The sequence below is a fragment of the Lepisosteus platostomus genome, unplaced genomic scaffold (assembly GCF_059453375.1).
Source record: "Lepisosteus platostomus isolate fLepPlt1 unplaced genomic scaffold, fLepPlt1.hap1 Scaffold_124_H1, whole genome shotgun sequence".
Taxonomy (NCBI): Eukaryota; Metazoa; Chordata; class Actinopteri; order Semionotiformes; family Lepisosteidae; genus Lepisosteus; species Lepisosteus platostomus.
The window spans coordinates 1-17,793 of NW_028291505.1; the positions used below are offsets into that span (position 1 = coordinate 1).

Here is a 17,793-nt window from a genome sequence, read left to right on the forward strand (position 1 = left end):
TTTTTCAGGCAGGTGGCAAGACCCCCTCAGCAAAACCCTTGTATGCCAAGCTGTGGGCATTGATTCGTCGAATATACGTATATTTACGGCGAAATTACGGCTATACGTATATATACGTCGCCTCGACGTATAATCAACGTCGAATTGCAACCGTAAAATCGACGACATGAATAAACGCATATATTACGTCGAAAAAACATCTAACACAGTGCCTGAGGCTTTTTACTGTATGTATCGTGTGTGCCGCAACTAGGAGTATACGGCACTCTGCACAGTGTACGAAGTAAATTATTTTCGCAGTAATTAATTTATTATATTTACTATATTTATTATACACGTGTAAATTAATTGCTGCGAAAATAATTTACTTCGTACACTGTGCAGAGTGCCGTATACTCCTAGTTGCGGCACACACGATACATACAGTAAAAAGCCTCAGGCACTGTGTTAGATGTGTTTTCGACGTTATATATGCGTTTGTTAATGTCGTCAATTTTACGGTTGCAATTCGACGTTGATTATACTTCGAGGCGACGTATATATACGTATAGCCGTAATTTCACCGTAAATATACGTATATTCGACGAATCAATGCCCACTGGGAACAAGCTCGCTTCTTTCTACCATGATGTCACCATGACCAAATCTGTCTTTAAACACCTTGCTCAGTCTCTAACGAGACTGTCAAAAATTGCTTTCGCCGATTGTATTGCAAACCGGCGGAAGCGGGGTATTGGGAAAAGTTTTCAACTAGCAATAATCCCGCCTCGGCTAAACCTCACAGGCTACGATACTGCCACTGCGCAAAGCTGACGGTTGCCAGGCAACCGCGGGGATCCTATGGAAATCGTTATCAATCGTCTCATGGCATGTCGTTGCTGTAACGCTTCATATTTGTCGTCTTCTTCTAGCTTGAGGTTTTGAAGAATTTCATGACAGACAAGGGCTCCGTTGGGAACAAAGAAACCCGTTGATTCTTTTCAGCAGCAGAAATACAACCCTTTAAATACAAGATGACAGAACAATGACGAAGGGCATGCCGGGAGGAACTCATGCACTACAGAGGAAAGGGGGCGGGCACGTACAGTTCACATTCAAGCCACAAGTACTCTTCTCGGATGTTGCACAAACAAATCCTAACGTCTTGAAAGCATTGCGGGATGTTTGTGTCCCACTTCCCGTGGCTGCAGGATGACTGACACGAACGGACAAACACAATCTGTGGCGTTTAGCGTGACATAGTCTTGCAGGCATCGTGCTGTCTCACTGCAATACTATACCGCTGGAGGAAACAGTCCATCTGGCCATGAAACTCATTTGAACGTCTAGCTACAGCAACTAACAATATCATGATTTATTCAGGATGTGTGGAATCAGCACGTCCCGGAGACAGCTTCCGAAATCGTGAGCATTCTCTGGTGGTAGGGGCGTTCAAGATGACGCTCAGGTGGGAGGTAAAGTTTAGTGTTTGAGGATTTTTTTTGAGTTTTTCATGACCTGAATGTTAATTTTTGCTTTTTTTGACTACAGAAAAATAAGGACTAAACACTACTTGTTTAAACTTCAGTTATAATTGAAAGAAAAAAAAACGATTTTTTTTAGGTTTAAGAATTTCGATATGAGTAACACTGGGAAAAGAAAAGAGAGTGCTGGGTCTTCGAAGGAGAAGTCTAAGAAACCTCAATCGTATATGTATAGCACTACAAGAAAATTGATGGCAACTAAAGGGAAAAGTGAAGCAGCTGGAGGGGACGTGGAAAGAGTGCTGGAGATGCGCTCGTACGCGAGCGTTCGCAGCCCAAGTGAGACTCAGCTGCCAGAGGAAGAGCCGGAGTCCCTGCCCAGCACACCTGTGAAAACCCCGGCAGCCAAGAGGGGAAGGGACGACCTGACGCTGGAGGAGCTCCAGACCAACATCTTCAACATGATGGCACAGAGCATGGGTGAGCTGAAGGAAATGATTTGATCTAATACAGTCGCAATCGAAAGTCTTAAAAAGTCCATGGACTGTGTGTTTAAAGAGGTTGAAGACTTAAAGAGTGAAGTAAAAGTTCTTAAACAAGTAAATACCAAACAAGAAAAGCATATTAAAGAACTTGAATTGAAAGTGAACGATGTAGATAGATACCGTCGATGATGGAATTTAAAATTATTTGGAGTTAAAGAGGAACGTGATAAGGACCTTGTTGCAACAGTGAAGGGTATCTGTAAAAGGACCCTGCCGGACCAGGAGGACGTAATATCGGCCATTGACTTTTTTCACAGGCTCGGGAGAGCGAACATGTCTGGGCAAGTGCGCCCCAGATCGATTATAATACAGTTCACCAAGAGGACGGCGAGGGACATGCTGTGGCGAGCGGCGAGGGGGAATGAGTATTTGAATGGGAACAAACTGAGGTTTGCAGAGGACCTGTCTGCCACGGACAGGAGTACCAGGAACCAGCTGTGGCCCCAGGTTGAAGCTGCCAGAAGAGAGGGGAGGAGAGCCTACTTTGTGGGAGCGAGGGCCTTTGTGGACGGGAAGGAGATTTGCTCCCAGTGACTGCTCAGTTAATGATTATGTTTGGTTATATTTGTTATACCAGTATATACTAGTGTTTCTTTAGTGTTAGTTTGGAATGGTGTAGTTAAGTGTTAAGGACTGTTATAGTTCTGGTTCTTTGAAAAACTCAATAGTTTAGACAGTCTTAGAGTTAGTTATTTGCTTTTGTGTATGTCTTTTTCATGAATGCCAGAGGTACTCGAAATGTTGTTAAAAGAAAAACTGTGTGCTGAGTTTTATTTTTTACAGGAAACGCATGCATGTTGAAACTAAAGTTTATAAATAATTGAGAAATATTAAAGCAAGGAAAATATGATACGTGTAAAATATACAATTTGATCACATAATTACTTAATTACCTCTGGTAGTTAAATGCTTTTTTCTGCTGCGTTTCTTTTCTCTTGTACATGACTCTGATCCTCTTGTTGTATTTGTATTTGTAAATTCTGTTTAATAAAAAAAAAAATAAAAAAAGCATTCTCTGGTGGTGTCCTGCAGGCTTCCTGTGGGTGTGCGTTGGTGGTATAGTGGTGAGCATAGCTGCCTTCCAAGCAGTTTACCCGGGTTCGATTCCCGGCCAACGCAGTGGTGAATGTTTTCAAATGCTGTCATGAGCCTTGGATTGTGACTAGCAAAGCGAAGCCTTTTGAAAGAGCTAAAGCACTGAAAAACGGAATTGAGGGAGAATCTTACAGGGGATTCTGAGCGGTGTCTGCATACACGCAGTCCGATACGGGTGCTGAAAGCTTGAGCTACTCTCAATGTCATGCTGGCTTTCCCCGGAGTAAATCTGTTACATTGAAAGAATGCTTCTCGCAGGTTCAAAAAGGGACCCTTGTTAATTGGAGAAATCAATGATTTCGAATGAATTCTGTATGTGTTAAAAGACAGCTATACACAGAAAACATGCAGGACACTGCTCATGATGTTTCCCGAGCCGAAACACAGTGCGTTTTTTCAAGCCATCTGACAAAGCCCGCCCACTGAAAACTGCAGCAGATCGTGTAAAGACGTTCAACTTTGTAACTACTGCACGCACAGGAAGCAGAATAAATTCCTCTTTTCAAACTGTCAAAGGTTTGCTTTACGAACGCCGCAGGACATCGCACAATCTCTTTTGAACAGGGACAAACGATTTCTTATGGGGCGCAGTAAGTACTGTTACTGTCACTGCTCGATACCGACGTTGGCCTACTATACCATGTTCAGCCACTGCTAGAAAATGTACGGCTCTAGCACCGGAGCAAACAACAGGAGGGCCAATGTCGAACAGGCACACGTGTCAAACATGGAGAGCGATGAGAATGGGATTCGAACCCATGCCTGCAGAGCACAATGGATTAGCAGTCCATCACCTTAACCACTCAGCCACCTTGTCGACGAAACTGGGCTGTCCGGACATGGGTTGGCGCGCTCCAGATGATCTTTTTTTTTTTTTCCCCACGTACTCGAGGGTCATTTTCCTGTTCCACATGTGATTTCAACATTTTCCTTGGGAGATGTCAAGCCAGCAAGCCACTGCTGTGGTTCAGTGGCCAGTGTGGAGTTCAGTGGCCCTGTTGTACACAGAAAGCACATTGAGCTCCTTGGACATGAAAAGTTCCAGATAAAAGCCATTTGTCATCCTTTCTCTTGGTGTCGATGTTGCTATTGTATGTAAAGGTGGCAACTTGCTCAGCGAGCAGGCGGAGCACACACCGAATGCAGATGTGTCTGAGTGGTGTGTCCAAGTGGCTGCAAAAGGACAACACTCCTGGGGCGCCGTGGCTTAGTTGGTTAAAGCGCCTGTCTAGTAAACAGGAGATCCCCGCCTACGGCTAGACTTAATTAAAGGCAAGTATTCATTTCCTGTCTTTAACGCGACTTGTTTTTCTTAAAATGGATGCAACTTGCAAAACATGAAATACAAGCCTTGCTAATCAGCGCTAGCGGCTGGCAAAAAAAAGGAGTCAGCTATTTTTTTTTTCTTTAACCTTAACCCTGCTAACGGAGAAGAGTTAAACGACCGAGTCTATGCAGCTTAAACGGTGCGCAAGTCGGGTTCTTAGCTGAAAGGGTGGTAAATCACGCTCACCCCAGTCCTTAATCTTTTAAAGAGGATACAAAATTGAACCTAGTCGCCACATCACATACATCCTGTTAAATGATAAAAAGGTAACATCTATCCTCGCTCCAGAGTAAATCTCACGTTGAGGGCATCTTTTTTTTCACTTTACCGTGAGTCGGGCTCGGCTGCACAGAGGAGAGAGCAGAGCAATGAGGTCACAGGGACAGGGGAGTCACACGCTGGCGGTTTGAATACGCGGAAGATCACTGAGGGATCCACAGTATGTGGACCCTCCGCTCGCCATCAGTCCACACTCCGGACTCTGAATCCTGCCATCCGAGTTAAGATCTCGGCGGAACCTGAGGCGCAGTTCCTTCTTAAAACGTAATCTGGTGAGCATTTCTAGAATCGCACTTGTATATATGCAGCCTTTAATGTGTTGCTAGGTTAAAATTGATGACTTCTTGTATTTCAGTAGGCAACTGCCCTCTTGATTTTGGATTTAATTTCTTTATTACAGGGGCGCTTTTATGAAGACAGAGTCATGTTCAGGTACTTTGCTTGATGGAGGAAGCTCATTTCGGACTCTGTGATCTGCTCACCTGGAAAGGTCTGCTGTACTACTACAAGAGAGAAGTAGGGTCTGGAAGAAGGGACAATTTTATGATGCTTTGGAAGATAGTTTTTTTTTTTCTTATACTGAAAATGAAAAGTAGTTGTTTCTATATGGACTCAGTCTTTGGAATTTGTATATTTATACATTTCAGTGAACCCTCAGCCATTCCTTCTGTATTGTAATTCAATTTCTCTTTTAAAATTCCTTCCCCACTTCTAGGACCTGCAGTTGCTGAACTCCACAATGGCTTCTATTGGAAAGTCTGTGACTGAGACCATTATTTATTTAGGAGCAATGAGCAATTCTTATATAAATGCAATAAAATCATTATGCTCAAACTATGAGAGAGAATTTTAAGGATAATTTAAGAAATCAGTCTTAGCTTGTTTCTATACACAGATGGTATTATTTATTTTCAAAGGAAACCCGTGAGGATTCCCCTGGTGTGCAAGATGTGCCTGAATACTTTTGATCAGCTTCCTGCTCACTTCAAGAGGGCGTGTATGAAGCACGCCACGGCAGAAGAGATCAGGTGGCCTCTCAACAGGCGAGGGAGGACATGATGAATCACCTGAAGAACGGGGTCATCGTGGATTACCACAGAATAGAGATCAAAGGACACTTTGTGGGCTTGAAATACAAAGAAAATCATGTTCTATGGGACAAGATAAATACAAAACTTAAGCTTTTATTTTAATTAGATTTATTTATAAAGCATAAACAATCATTTATTACATTAATATATGTGAAAATAACATTTTAGTATCATACGTTTAGTATATTTAGTCCCTAATGCTGAAAGAAATGATCATAGAACATGACATCTAACCTTACCTGCTGTGTTTTTAATCCCTATTGCTCAATGCACGGTGAAAGCATTGCATACATATGTCTGACAATGAGGAATGGGCCCCTGAGACAGTCATTTGCCTGTTTCACAAATGATCGTATTTTACTAGAGATTCTGTTTGGGATTCAGATGTGCATTCGGACAGCAATCCCTTTCAAGAAATGATATGTTCTGGATGAGGTCAAAGGTGCTGGAACACTGTATTTAGGATGTGTTTGCAGAGACTGTGTGTCTCCTGCTTCAACGCAGTGAGAAATAGATGTGCTCCTGTAATTCATTGGTACATGCCCAGGGCAGTAAGCAGTCTGAGGATTTATTTCCAGACGGCATAGAGCAGTGAAGCAGTGAAGTAGTGCAACACACTGGATCATTATATTATTAGAATCTATTCTACTTAAATTATTACATTATACACAATTTGAGTTCATTTTAAAAAGTAAAAGGTAATGAAAGGAATGCATTTTCGTAAGAAAGATAATACCGATATGCATGTGATAATCTTCCTTATATCATGTAGTGCGTCATTTGGACACTTTGTGGGATTGAAATACAAAGAAAATCATGTTCTATGGTACAAGATAAATACAAAACTTAAGCTTTTATTTTAATTAGATTTGTTTATAAAGCATAAGCAATCATTTATTATATTAATATATGTGTGTAGCGGCGAGGCTTATTAATAAGGCAGAATTAAGTGTTCTGAGCCTTCCCAAATGAGGCCCCATTTCTCTGTTCATCTCTGTGGTGCAGCCACAGAGAGACTATTCATGCAGGGTGATTTAAGGTCCTAGGACAGCTCCCAAAGGGGGATGCACTTAGCTAAGCCTGGCTATCATGATCAATGGTCATCCATTGGCGCCTTTCTGTCTAGGGAGTGCCAGTTGGACATCTGGACTGCATTACTAAGTGTCAGGACTAAGTGACTCATATCTCACCTTGATCAATCAATCAGGGACTGGTAGGGCCGAGTAACCCACGTGGGACTCTGATGCCCATGGAACTTTCAGCCAATCAATGAGCTGAAGTTCCTCCAGGTAAAAACAGGCAACACAGAGAGCCTGTGAGATTCAGTAAGATTCAGAAGGGAGGATTCAGAGGATTCTGTGAACAATTCTAAAGGGAATTCAAAGGAGAATTCCAGGGCAGGGCGGCCCAGGAGCAGAAGGCTCCCAAGGGCAGGACATTCTCGCAGCGCGCCTCCTGACCATCCTGAGACTCAGCCCGGACAACCACGGAACGGCCAGTGTGTCCGAGTGCCAGAACTTTCCTTTGTTCTAAGAGTCTAGAGCGGAGGTTGCCAGAGAATAACCAGAGGATCCACCCGAGGTTAGCACCAGCAGCAGGCCTCGTGAACAGGTCGGAACTGTGGACAGCTGAATCACTATTCAGAACTAGCTCTTCATCAGAAACGAACCGGTCCTCTTCCTGACTTGCTGGGACCCACAGTCATCTTTTCTCCTGTGCACAAACTTTGCTAGTTAAAGCCCACAGTGAGCATCAGCAGCGCAGCGTCGCAAGCCGCACAGCACAGCCTGGCACGGAGCCAGAGAGCGCGGATTGGACAGCAACAGCCTGCAACTGTTTCTTTGTGCCCGCAGGAAGATCTGAATCCCCAAAGATTGGATGAGTATTCAACTTCAATGCATTGGAGCTCGAGAATTCAATTGTTATCCCAACCAGTTGATATCAATTTAATTCCTAAGAGTTATGTACTTGTTTGAGTATCTAATGTAGAAGTTATAACCAAGTTCATTAACGAAACGGTCTTAATGAATGATATACTGAACGTATGTCCTCTTGATATGTGTAACACTTCGTAACTGACTGAATATATATCTTTTGTATTCTGATAACCCTCTCGATAAGATCTGTTAGGTTTACATGCATATTTTATGTATTAATAAATGTATCCTCGTGTATTAGTACCTGTGTGTGCGCGTTGTTTGAGTTATGTCACATGGTTGGATTCTAAAGCCATCAAAAGAATCAACTTTGTGATTTACTGCTACAATTAATAATTGTCTCAGTAAATGCCCAAACCCTACAGAACTGGTGCCTTCAGAGAGCCACTACATTTAATTTTGATATGGCAACATTACATATTTGGCATCCCTGAGCCGGTTTTCTTACATGTGAAAATAACATTTTAGCATCATATTATTACATACAGGTCTCTAGCTTCAACACAGTGATATATATACTCAGTGATTTATTGGTACATGCCCAGGTCAATAATCAGAATGAGGATTTATTTCCAGACGGGCTACAGGTAGTGTTGTGAAATACTTCAACACACTGGATCGCAGATTTAGACCCCCTGCACTCTTACTCCTTAAAAACCAAAGAAATGAAGATATGTAGCAATCACATTGCAACAGGGCTGACAGTGACTTAATGCTTATACTAGTGGACTTCTGGTACCTTTAGGGTACGGTGTTCCCTGAAGGGCTCTCAAACCCCACATTTCAGATGCCTAGCTGTTTTGCTGATGTGTTGCACCTCAGAATTACTTTTAAACCTTACCTCTGGTATCTTTAATCCCTATTGCTCAACGCATGGTGAAAGTATTGCATAAATGTGTCTGAAAATGAGCAATGGGCACCTGAGAGACTCATTTGCCTGTTTCATAAATGATCATATTTGACTAGAGATTCTGTTTGGGATTCAGTTGTGCATTCTGACAGCAATCGCTTTCAAAAAACGATACATTCTGGATGAGGTCAAGGTGCAGGAACACTGTATTTAGGATGTGTTTGCACTTATTCTGTGTCTCTAGCTTCAACACAGCGATATATGTATATGCTCACTGATTTTTTGGTACATGCCCAGGGCAATAATCATTATGAGGATTTATTTCCTGATGTGCTAGGGGTAGTGTTGTGAAATACTTCAACACACTGGATCGCAGGTTTAAACCGCCTGCACTCTTACTCCTTAAAAACCAACAAATGCAGATATGTAGCAATCATATTGTAGCTGACACTCATTTGCCTGTTTCACAAATGATCATATTTTACTAGAGATTCTGTTTGGGATCCGGATGTGCATTCTGACAGCAATCTCCTTATCGCGGCTTTGCCCTTCTTGCCTCTTTGGACAATATCTCCATCTTGTGGTCGTTATTGGTAATGTCTAGACAACATCTCCATCTTGTGGTCGTTGTTGGTAATGTCTTCTTATGCCCTTTTTTATTTTAATTCTCTATTAGTTGATTCTAGAATCTCTACAATGGAGATGAAAACATCAGTTTTATAGCAGACAATATGACATTATTTATAGTCCAATTAGAAACTTATTACCCTGTTTTTAACATAATAACAAATTAAAATTGATTAAAACTAAGTTTGGAACACCAGGGAACATAACAAATGATTTTTAGGAAAACCATGAGGTTCTCTGTGTCCAATGCCTGCAAGGGGAGAAAGCTAGAATCCTTTGATTTTTTCAAAATTTGAAAATAAACATCATATAACAACAGCTTTCATTCCTAGGAGTGAAAAATAACCATTTGTGAAGACATAGTAGTTTCTAAAACACTACAATAAAGTTAAAAACATCAGTTTTATATTACATTATTTTTAGTGAAATTAGTCATTTTTTGCACTATTTTTAATAAAATATCTAATTAAAAGTGATTAAAATTAAGTTTGGAACAACAAGGAACACAAAAAAAAAAGATTTTTAGGAAAACCATGAGGTCCTCTGTGCCCGATGCCTGCAAGGGGAGAAAGCTAGAATCCTAAAAAAAAGTTATCAATTCTAGAGCCTAAGAGGAAAACAAGACAAATGTATATCTCCAAATAATTTTATGTGCTTCAGAAGAGCCCAGGAAAGTTTTTTGCATACATGAAACCACGCCCGTTTGCACATAAGCAGACATGGTTTACGCTCTTACCAACGCGATGGAAAGCAAAACAAAGCAAAGCAGAGCAAAACAAAACGAACAAACGAAAACCCTCACGTCCCACACTTGCATATAACGCCGTTACGTGCCCAAGCGGTATTGTAGTCATCCTAGCACTGCACCCCGGGGCGTAAGGTATATGGGAACGAGCACACGCCACGAATCGTCTCGAATCACTCCCTACAGCTGTAAGGCGCCTTGAAGCGTGCACCCCCAACATTCTTCTTTGCGCATCTGTGAAAGGTAAACTCTTGAGCAAACTCTGAACCAGCTCTAAGGAAACTAATCTGATTAGACGTTACTTTGACTCATCTTTTTACTCTCAGTGCTGGATTGCTCAAACTCCAGCTAGGGTTAGGTTTAACATTCCCACGCTACTTAGACACTTTGTTTACACTCAGTGCTGGATTTTGGGAACTTCAGGACGAGTGGGAATTTTCTCCTATCTGTCAATTCTGTTTTGTTTTGGAGACTCTTGGCTGCCTATATTGTACAGTGCAGCGTGAAGGAAACATTTTCCAAAACTGTGCTCAAAAGTTGTAAGAAAACCTCTCCAGCTGCTTTACCTCTCTTCATTTTTGTCATTTAATGTGACAATCGATGTATAACTGGAGCCTCACATATGCAAATGGTGAGGCTCCAGTTCGACACCACTTTACAGTATATGACAAAAACATGGCAGACTGTGCCGGACCAGCTGGTAACTTCCGCTTATTTTGACCATATTAAACATTGGAAATCTTCCCACTTGCATTTGTGACACTTGATTTTGGCTCCACCTAAGACACTCTTAAATCTTCAAACACTTTTCTCTTCTCCCGCAACACTCTTGTCTGTCGGCACTGTGTGGCAGCGTTGCAGGACAACCCATCTCACCACGGAAAGGAACCTAACAGCTTTGGTAAGAGAGGAGAAAAGGACATGGCCCATACGGGGCTCGAACCCGCGACCTTGGCGTTATTAGCACCACGCTCTAACCAACTGAGCTAACCGGCCTCGTGACAGTGCCCCTCTCTGTGCTGCAAAAAATCGAACTCAGGGAATTTCTTTTGTCCTCCTTTGAATAGAAAGCCGTGTAATTCAGTGTACGGGCTTTCTCATGCAGTTTCATGGTTTCACAGCATTATTCAGCTGATTTTAAATGTACCTAAAGGAGAAACATTATTGAAGACCATCAATTACCAAGAGCTTTTGTCAAAGGTTTTGGTGGTCATTTTTAATGACCACAGAGCACTATGACCTCGGTTTTACATCTCATCCAAAAGACAGCGCCCTTTTACAACACAGCTTCTCCGTCACTATATTGGGAGATTGGGACCCGCACAGACCTCAGGGTGAGCGCCTCCCCGCTGGCCCTATTAACACCACTTCCAGCTGGAAGCTTTGTTTTTCCCTGTAGCTCACCCTCATCCAGGTACTGACCTGGCTCACACCTGCTTAGCTTCAGTGGGTTTTCAGTTGCGAGTTGCAAAAGTTGGGATGCAAGTGATGGAGCCGTTCGCTGCAAAAGCCACTGCATTGGCCAGGAATCGAAACCAAGCCTCCTGCGTGGCAGGCGAGAGTTCTAACAATGAACCACCAATGCTCAATGCCTGTACCTTCAAAAAAGACGCTTTTTTGGTGCTGTGTGCAAAAAGCGTCGACATCTACTTCCAGCTGCAAAATGCCATCCGCGGACGCTGTGAATTTATTTATTTAGACACCGCTCAGAATCCCCTGTAAGATTCTCCTTCAATTCCGTTTTGCAGTGCTTTAGCTCTTTCAAAAGGCTTCGCTTTGCTAGTCACAATCCAAGGCTTGTGACAGCATTTGAAAACACTTGCCACTGCGTTGGCCGGGAATCGAACCCGGGTCACCTGCTTGGAAGGTAGCTATGCTCACCACTATACCACCAACACATGCCCGGGGGAGCCCTCCAGGACACCACCAGAGAATGCTCACGATTTCAGAAGCTGTCTCCGGGACGTGCTGATTCCACACATCCTGAATAAATCATGTTATTGTTAGTTGCTGTAGCTAGACGTTCAAATGAGTTTCATGGCCAGATGGACTGTTTCCTCAAGTGGTATAGTATTGCAGTAAGACAGCACGATGCCTGCAAGACTATGTCACGCTAAACGCCCGGGATTGTGTTTGTCCGTTCGTGTCAGTTGTCCTGCAGCCACGGGAAGTGGGACACAAACATGCTGCAATGCTTTCAAGACATTAGGATTTGTTTGTGCAACATCCGAGAAGAGTACTTGTGGCTTGAATGTGACTGAGCAAGGTGTTTAAAGACAGAGACTGAAAACTGTTAAAGGATGAGTCAAAGTAACGTCTAATCGGATTAGTTTCCTTAGAGCTGGTTCAGAGTTTGCTCAAGAGTTTACCTTTCACAGATGCGCAAAGAAGAATGTTGGGGGTGCACGCTTCAAGGCGCCTTACAGCTGTAGGGAGTGATTTCAGACGATTCGTGGCGTGTGCTCATTCCCATATACCGTACGCCCCGGGGTGCAGTGCTAGGATGACGTACAATACCGCTTGGGCACGTAACGGCGTTATATGCAAGTGCGGGACGTGAGGGTTTTGCGTTTGTTCGTTTTGTTTTGCTCTGCTTTGCTTTGTTTTGCTTTCCATCGCGTTGGTAAGAGCGTAAATAAAAAGGCGATTCCTGTGTCGACCACTAATGTAAGAGCTATTTCAAGTGCGCCGTGGTGCGGCTTTTCAAATGCTTAACAGGATGATTTTGCATGCACGTGTGCTTTCATGCAGTCGTGTGTGCAACCATGTCTGCTTACGTGCAAACGGGCGTGGTTTCATGTATGCAAAAAACTTTCCTGGGCTCTTCTGAAGCACATAAAATTATTTGGAGATATACATTTCTCTTATTTCCCTCTTAGGCTCTAGAATTGATAACTTTTTTTTCATTTTTGGCATTTTTCATCATTTTCCAGAAAGTGGTTGCAAGCCCAATATCATGTGAAGAAACTTCAGGATTCGGGGATCAGTCAATGGATTTTCTTCAAAGTTGGATTTTTGCACTCTGTGGACCAAGAGATGTTGTTCTATAATGTTTTTTTTTTTCAAATTTAAAAATATCATTTTTTCATGGAGCTTTGAATGGGATGGATTCACCCTCCTTTAGCTAGGACAGAGCTCCAGGAGCCTGGGTAGGATTCTAGCTTTCTCCCCTTGCAGGCACCTGGCACAGAAGACAATATTTTTTTCCTTAAAATCTTTTTTTTTGTGTTCCTTGTTGTTCCAAACTTAATTTTAATCACTTTTAATTAGAGATTTTATTAAAAATAGTGCAATAAATGACTAATTTCACAAAAATTAATGTAATATAAAACGGATGTTTTCAACTTTATTGTAGTGTTTTAGAAACTAATATGTCTTCAAAAATGGTTGTTTTTCACTCCTATGAATGAAAACTGTTGTTATATGATGTTTTTTTTTTCAAATTTTAAATGATCATTTTTTCATGGAGCTTTGAAGGGGATGGATTCACCCTCCTTTAGCCAGGACAGAGCTCCAGGAGCCTGGGTAGGATTCTAGCTTTCTCCCCTTGCAGGCACCTGGCACAGAAGACATCATTTTTTTCCTTAAAATCTTTTTTTTTTGTGTTCCTTGTTGCTCCAAACTTAATTCTATTCACTTTTAATTAGAGATTATATTAAAAATAGTGCAATAAATGACTAATTTCACTAAAAATACTAAAAGTAATATAAAACGGATGTTTTTAACTTTATTGTAGTGTTTTAGAAACTAATATGTCTTCAAAAATGGTTATTTTTCACTCCTAGGAATGAAAGCTGTTGTTATATGATGTTTATTTTCAAATTTTGAAAAAGCAAAGGATTCTAGCTTTCTCCCCTTGCAGGCATCGGACACAGAGAACCTCATGGTTTTCCTAAAAATCATTTTTTATGTTCCCTGGTGTTCCAAACTTAGTTTTAATCAATTTTAATTTGTTATGTTAAAAACAGGGTAATAAAGTCTTAATTGGGCTATAACTAATGTCATATTGTCTGCTACAAAACTGATATTTTCAGCTCTATTGTAGAGATTCTAAAATCAACTAATAAAGAATTGAAATAAAAAAAGGGCATAAGAAGACATTACCAACAACGACCACATGATGGAGATATTGTCTAGACATTACCAAAAACGACCACAAGATGGAGATATTGTCTAGACATTACCAACAACGACCACAAGATGGAGATATTTTCCAAAGAGGCAAGAGGGGCAAAGCTGCGATAAGGTAAAATCATTTTTTGAAAGAGATTGTTGTCAGAATGCACATCCGTATCCCAAACAGAATCTCTAGTAAAATATGATCATTTGTGAAACAGGCAAATGAGTGTCAGCTACAATATGATTGCTACATATCTGCATTTGTTGGTATTTAAGGAGTAAGAGTGCAGGTTTAAACCTGCGATCCAGTGTGTTGAAGAATTTCACAACACTACCTCTAGCACATATGGAAATAAATCCTCATAATGATTATTGTCCTGGGCATGTACCAAAAAAGCAGTGAGCATATATATATATATCACTGGGTTGAAGCTAGAAACACAGAATAACTGCAAACACATCCTAAATACAGTGTTCCAGCACCTTTGACCTCATCCAGAATGTATCATTTCTTGAAAGGGATTGCTGTCCGAATGCACATCTGAATCCCAAACAGAATCTCTAGTAAAATACGATCATTTGTGAAACAGGCAAATGACTGTCTCAGGGGCCCATTTCTCATTGTCAGACACATGTATGCAATGCTTTCACTGTGCATTGAGCAATAGGGATCAAAAACACCGCAGGTAAGGTTAGAAGTCATGTTCTATGATCATTTCTTTCAGCATTAGGGACTAAATATACTAAACGTATGATGCTAAAATGTTATTTTTACATATATTAATGTAATAAATGATTGCTTATGCTTTATAAACAAATCTAATTATAATAAAAGCTTAAGTTTTGTATTTATCTTGTACCATAGAACATGATTTTCTTTGTATTTCAAGCCCACAAAGTGTCCAAATGATGCACCTTTGACCTCATCCAGAACGTATCATTTCTTGAAAGGGATTGCTGTCCGAATGCACATCTGAATCCCAAACAGAATCTCTAGTAAAATACGATCATTTGTGAAACAGGCAAATGACTGTCTCAGGGGCCCATTTCTCATTGTCAGACACATGTATGCAATGCTTTCACTGTGCATTGAGCAATAGGGATCAAAAACAGAATGGAAACAGACGAGGATGGGATTTGAACCCATGCGTGCAAAGCACAATGGATTAGCAATCCATCGCCTTAACCACTCGGCCACCTCATTAACAAAACTGGGCTGTCTCAACTGGGTTGGCGCGCTCCAGATGATCTTTTTCTTTTTTTTCCCTCGTACTCGAGGGTCATTTTCCTGTTCCACATGCGATTTCAACATTTTCCTTGGGAGATGTCAAGCCAGCAAGCCACTGCTGTGGTTCAGTGGCCAGCGTGGAGTTCAGTGGCCCTGTTGTACACAGAAAGCACATTGAGCTCCTTGGACATGAAAAGTTCCAGATAAAAGCCATTTGTCATCCTTTCTCTTGGTGTCGATGTTGCTATTGTATGTAAAGGTGGCAACTTGCTCAGCGAGCAGGCGGAGCACACACCCAATGCAGATGTGTCTGAGTGGTGTGTCCAAGTGGCTGCAAAAGGACAGCACTCCCGGGGCGCTGTGGCTTAGTTGGTTAAAGCGCCTGTCTAGTAAACAGGAGGCCCTGGGTCTGAATCCCAGTGGATAACCACCTACGGCTAGACTTAATTAAATGCAAGTATTCATTTCCTGTCTTTAACACGACTTGTTTTTCTTAAAATGGATGCAACTTGCAAAACATGAAATACAAACCTTGCTAATCAGCGCTAGCAGCTGGCAAAAAAAAAGAAGTCAGCAATGTTTTTTTTCTTTAACCTTAACCCTGCTAATGGAGAAGAGTTAAACGACCGAGTCTATGCAGCTTAAACGGTGCACACGTCGGGTTCTTAGCTGAAAGGGTGGTAAATCACGCTCACCCCAGTCCTTAATCTTTTAAAGAGGATACAAAATTGAACCTAGTCGCCACATCACATACATCCTGTTCAATGATAAAAAGGTAACATCTATCCTCGCTCCAGAGTAAATCTCACGTTGAGGGCATATTTTTTTTCACTTTACCGTGAATCGGGCTCGGCTGCACAGAGGAGAGAGCAGAGCAATGAGGTCACGGGGACAGGGGAGTCACACGCTGGCTGTTTGAACACGCGGAAGATCACTGAGGGATCCACAGTATATGGACCCTCCGTGCGCAATCAGTCCGCACTCCGGACTCTGAATCCTGCCATCCGAGTTAAGATCTCGGCAGAACCTGAAGCGCAGTTCCTTCTTAAAACGTAATCTGGTGAGCATTTCTAGAATCGTACTTGTATAGATGCAGCCTTTAATGTGTTGCTAGGTTAAAATTGATGACTTCTTGTATTTCAGTAGGCAACTGCCCTCTTGATTTTGGATTTAATTTCTTTATTACAGTGGCGCTTTTATGAAGCCAAGGGACCAGGGAGCTGCCCCAGTACTGGGATGGCCAGTTCGAAATCATAGAAACTATTGTCAATTCCAGTCCCATGTCAGTGCGAGCAGGGATTTTGACATCTTGTTTTGCTATGTTCTGCACCAACAGGCAGGTGGCTCGGCCATTCCGTTCCAGTCTGGGGGTACAACAGACTGCTAGGTTCAGTCTGATAAACTGAGCTGATGGTTGGAAGAAAACCATCTCAGCGTCCATTCTCTGTCCCTTCTTTAGGACAAGGCGTACTGGAAACCCTGCTGTTGACGCAGGAACGATCAGGTCCGATTCGTTTACTACCTGGCAGGCCTGAGGAATCGTCTGACCTGACCGAATGTTCTCGGGGTCACCGCTTAGAGAGTGGGCATCTGGGTCCACCCGTTTCCACAGCACACTGTTTACTGTGTCCAGCTGGGCGCCCAGTCGAACCAATAGGTCTGCACCAATGCAGACCGAATGGGTCAGCTGAGGTGCTACCTGGAAGTAGTGAGCAAACTTCCTTTTTCCGATGGAGATGGAAGCTACACAGCTTCCTTTGCTCCAAATGGACCTATGAGGTGGGGGTGCCCACCACAGAACCTGTGACTGCGTCACCAGGGTCACCTGACAGCTTCGCGACAGGTCCTCGAACAGACCTTCACTGATTATGGACTTCTCAGAGCTGAGGCTAAGAATTACATCATCAACCTGCACTTCTGCCACCTGGACCCCCTCCCACCACCATGGGGTGGTAGTCCTGGACCCCCTGAGGTACCAGGGTGCACAGAAAGGACTCCCATTCATTACCGGACAGGGAGATCCACTCTTCTTCAGGGATGAAAAGGGGGTGTGCTTTACCTGGCGGGTCAAGCAGCTGCTCGGAGCACTGCTCCTGTAGTTGGGAGACCGTGGGAGTGCTGGCCTGGGCAGGACTTCCCTGTAGTTTTGGAAAGCAAGAAGAGACATTTATTCTCGTCCAGAGGAACCAGGAGGAACCTCCAACTCAGCTATAGTGTTCAGTGGGCACTGTGTGATCACAGCATAACCACTGAATCCCCCTTTTTGCTGTGCAACAGGCTTAGGGTTTTTGACCTGAGCCCACAATTTTCCACGCTGGCAGTCCACCAGAGGCTCCAGCCTGTCAAGCAGGTCTTGGCCAATGAGTAGTGGCTCTGTTTTTAACCTAGAGATGTAAACAGGATGCACCACGTTCATTGGCCCGAACCTAAGTGCCACCCACACCCGGTGTGTGATCCTGGCATGATCCTGGGTATAGCTGGAAATAT

The 17,793-nt window shown here is 42.6% G+C and overlaps 4 non-coding genes across 4 annotated transcripts; 1 reads left to right on the forward strand and 3 right to left on the reverse strand.

Moving 5' to 3' along the window:
* Positions 1–669: 669 nt before the first annotated feature.
* Positions 670–811, reverse strand: LOC148637267 (U4 spliceosomal RNA). The gene has a single exon (XR_015931563.1). It is a non-coding gene; the product is annotated as a U4 spliceosomal RNA (small nuclear RNA).
* Positions 812–3,055: 2,244 nt separating this feature from the next.
* On the forward strand, positions 3,056–3,127 carry trnag-ucc (transfer RNA glycine (anticodon UCC)). Its single transcript has one exon. It is a non-coding gene; the product is annotated as a tRNA-Gly (tRNA).
* Positions 3,128–10,881: 7,754 nt separating this feature from the next.
* trnai-aau (transfer RNA isoleucine (anticodon AAU)) lies at positions 10,882–10,955 on the reverse strand. Its single transcript has one exon. It is a non-coding gene; the product is annotated as a tRNA-Ile (tRNA).
* A 4,245-nt stretch (positions 10,956–15,200) lies between these two features.
* On the reverse strand, positions 15,201–15,282 carry trnas-gcu (transfer RNA serine (anticodon GCU)). The gene has a single exon. It is a non-coding gene; the product is annotated as a tRNA-Ser (tRNA).
* Positions 15,283–17,793: the final 2,511 nt, after the last annotated feature.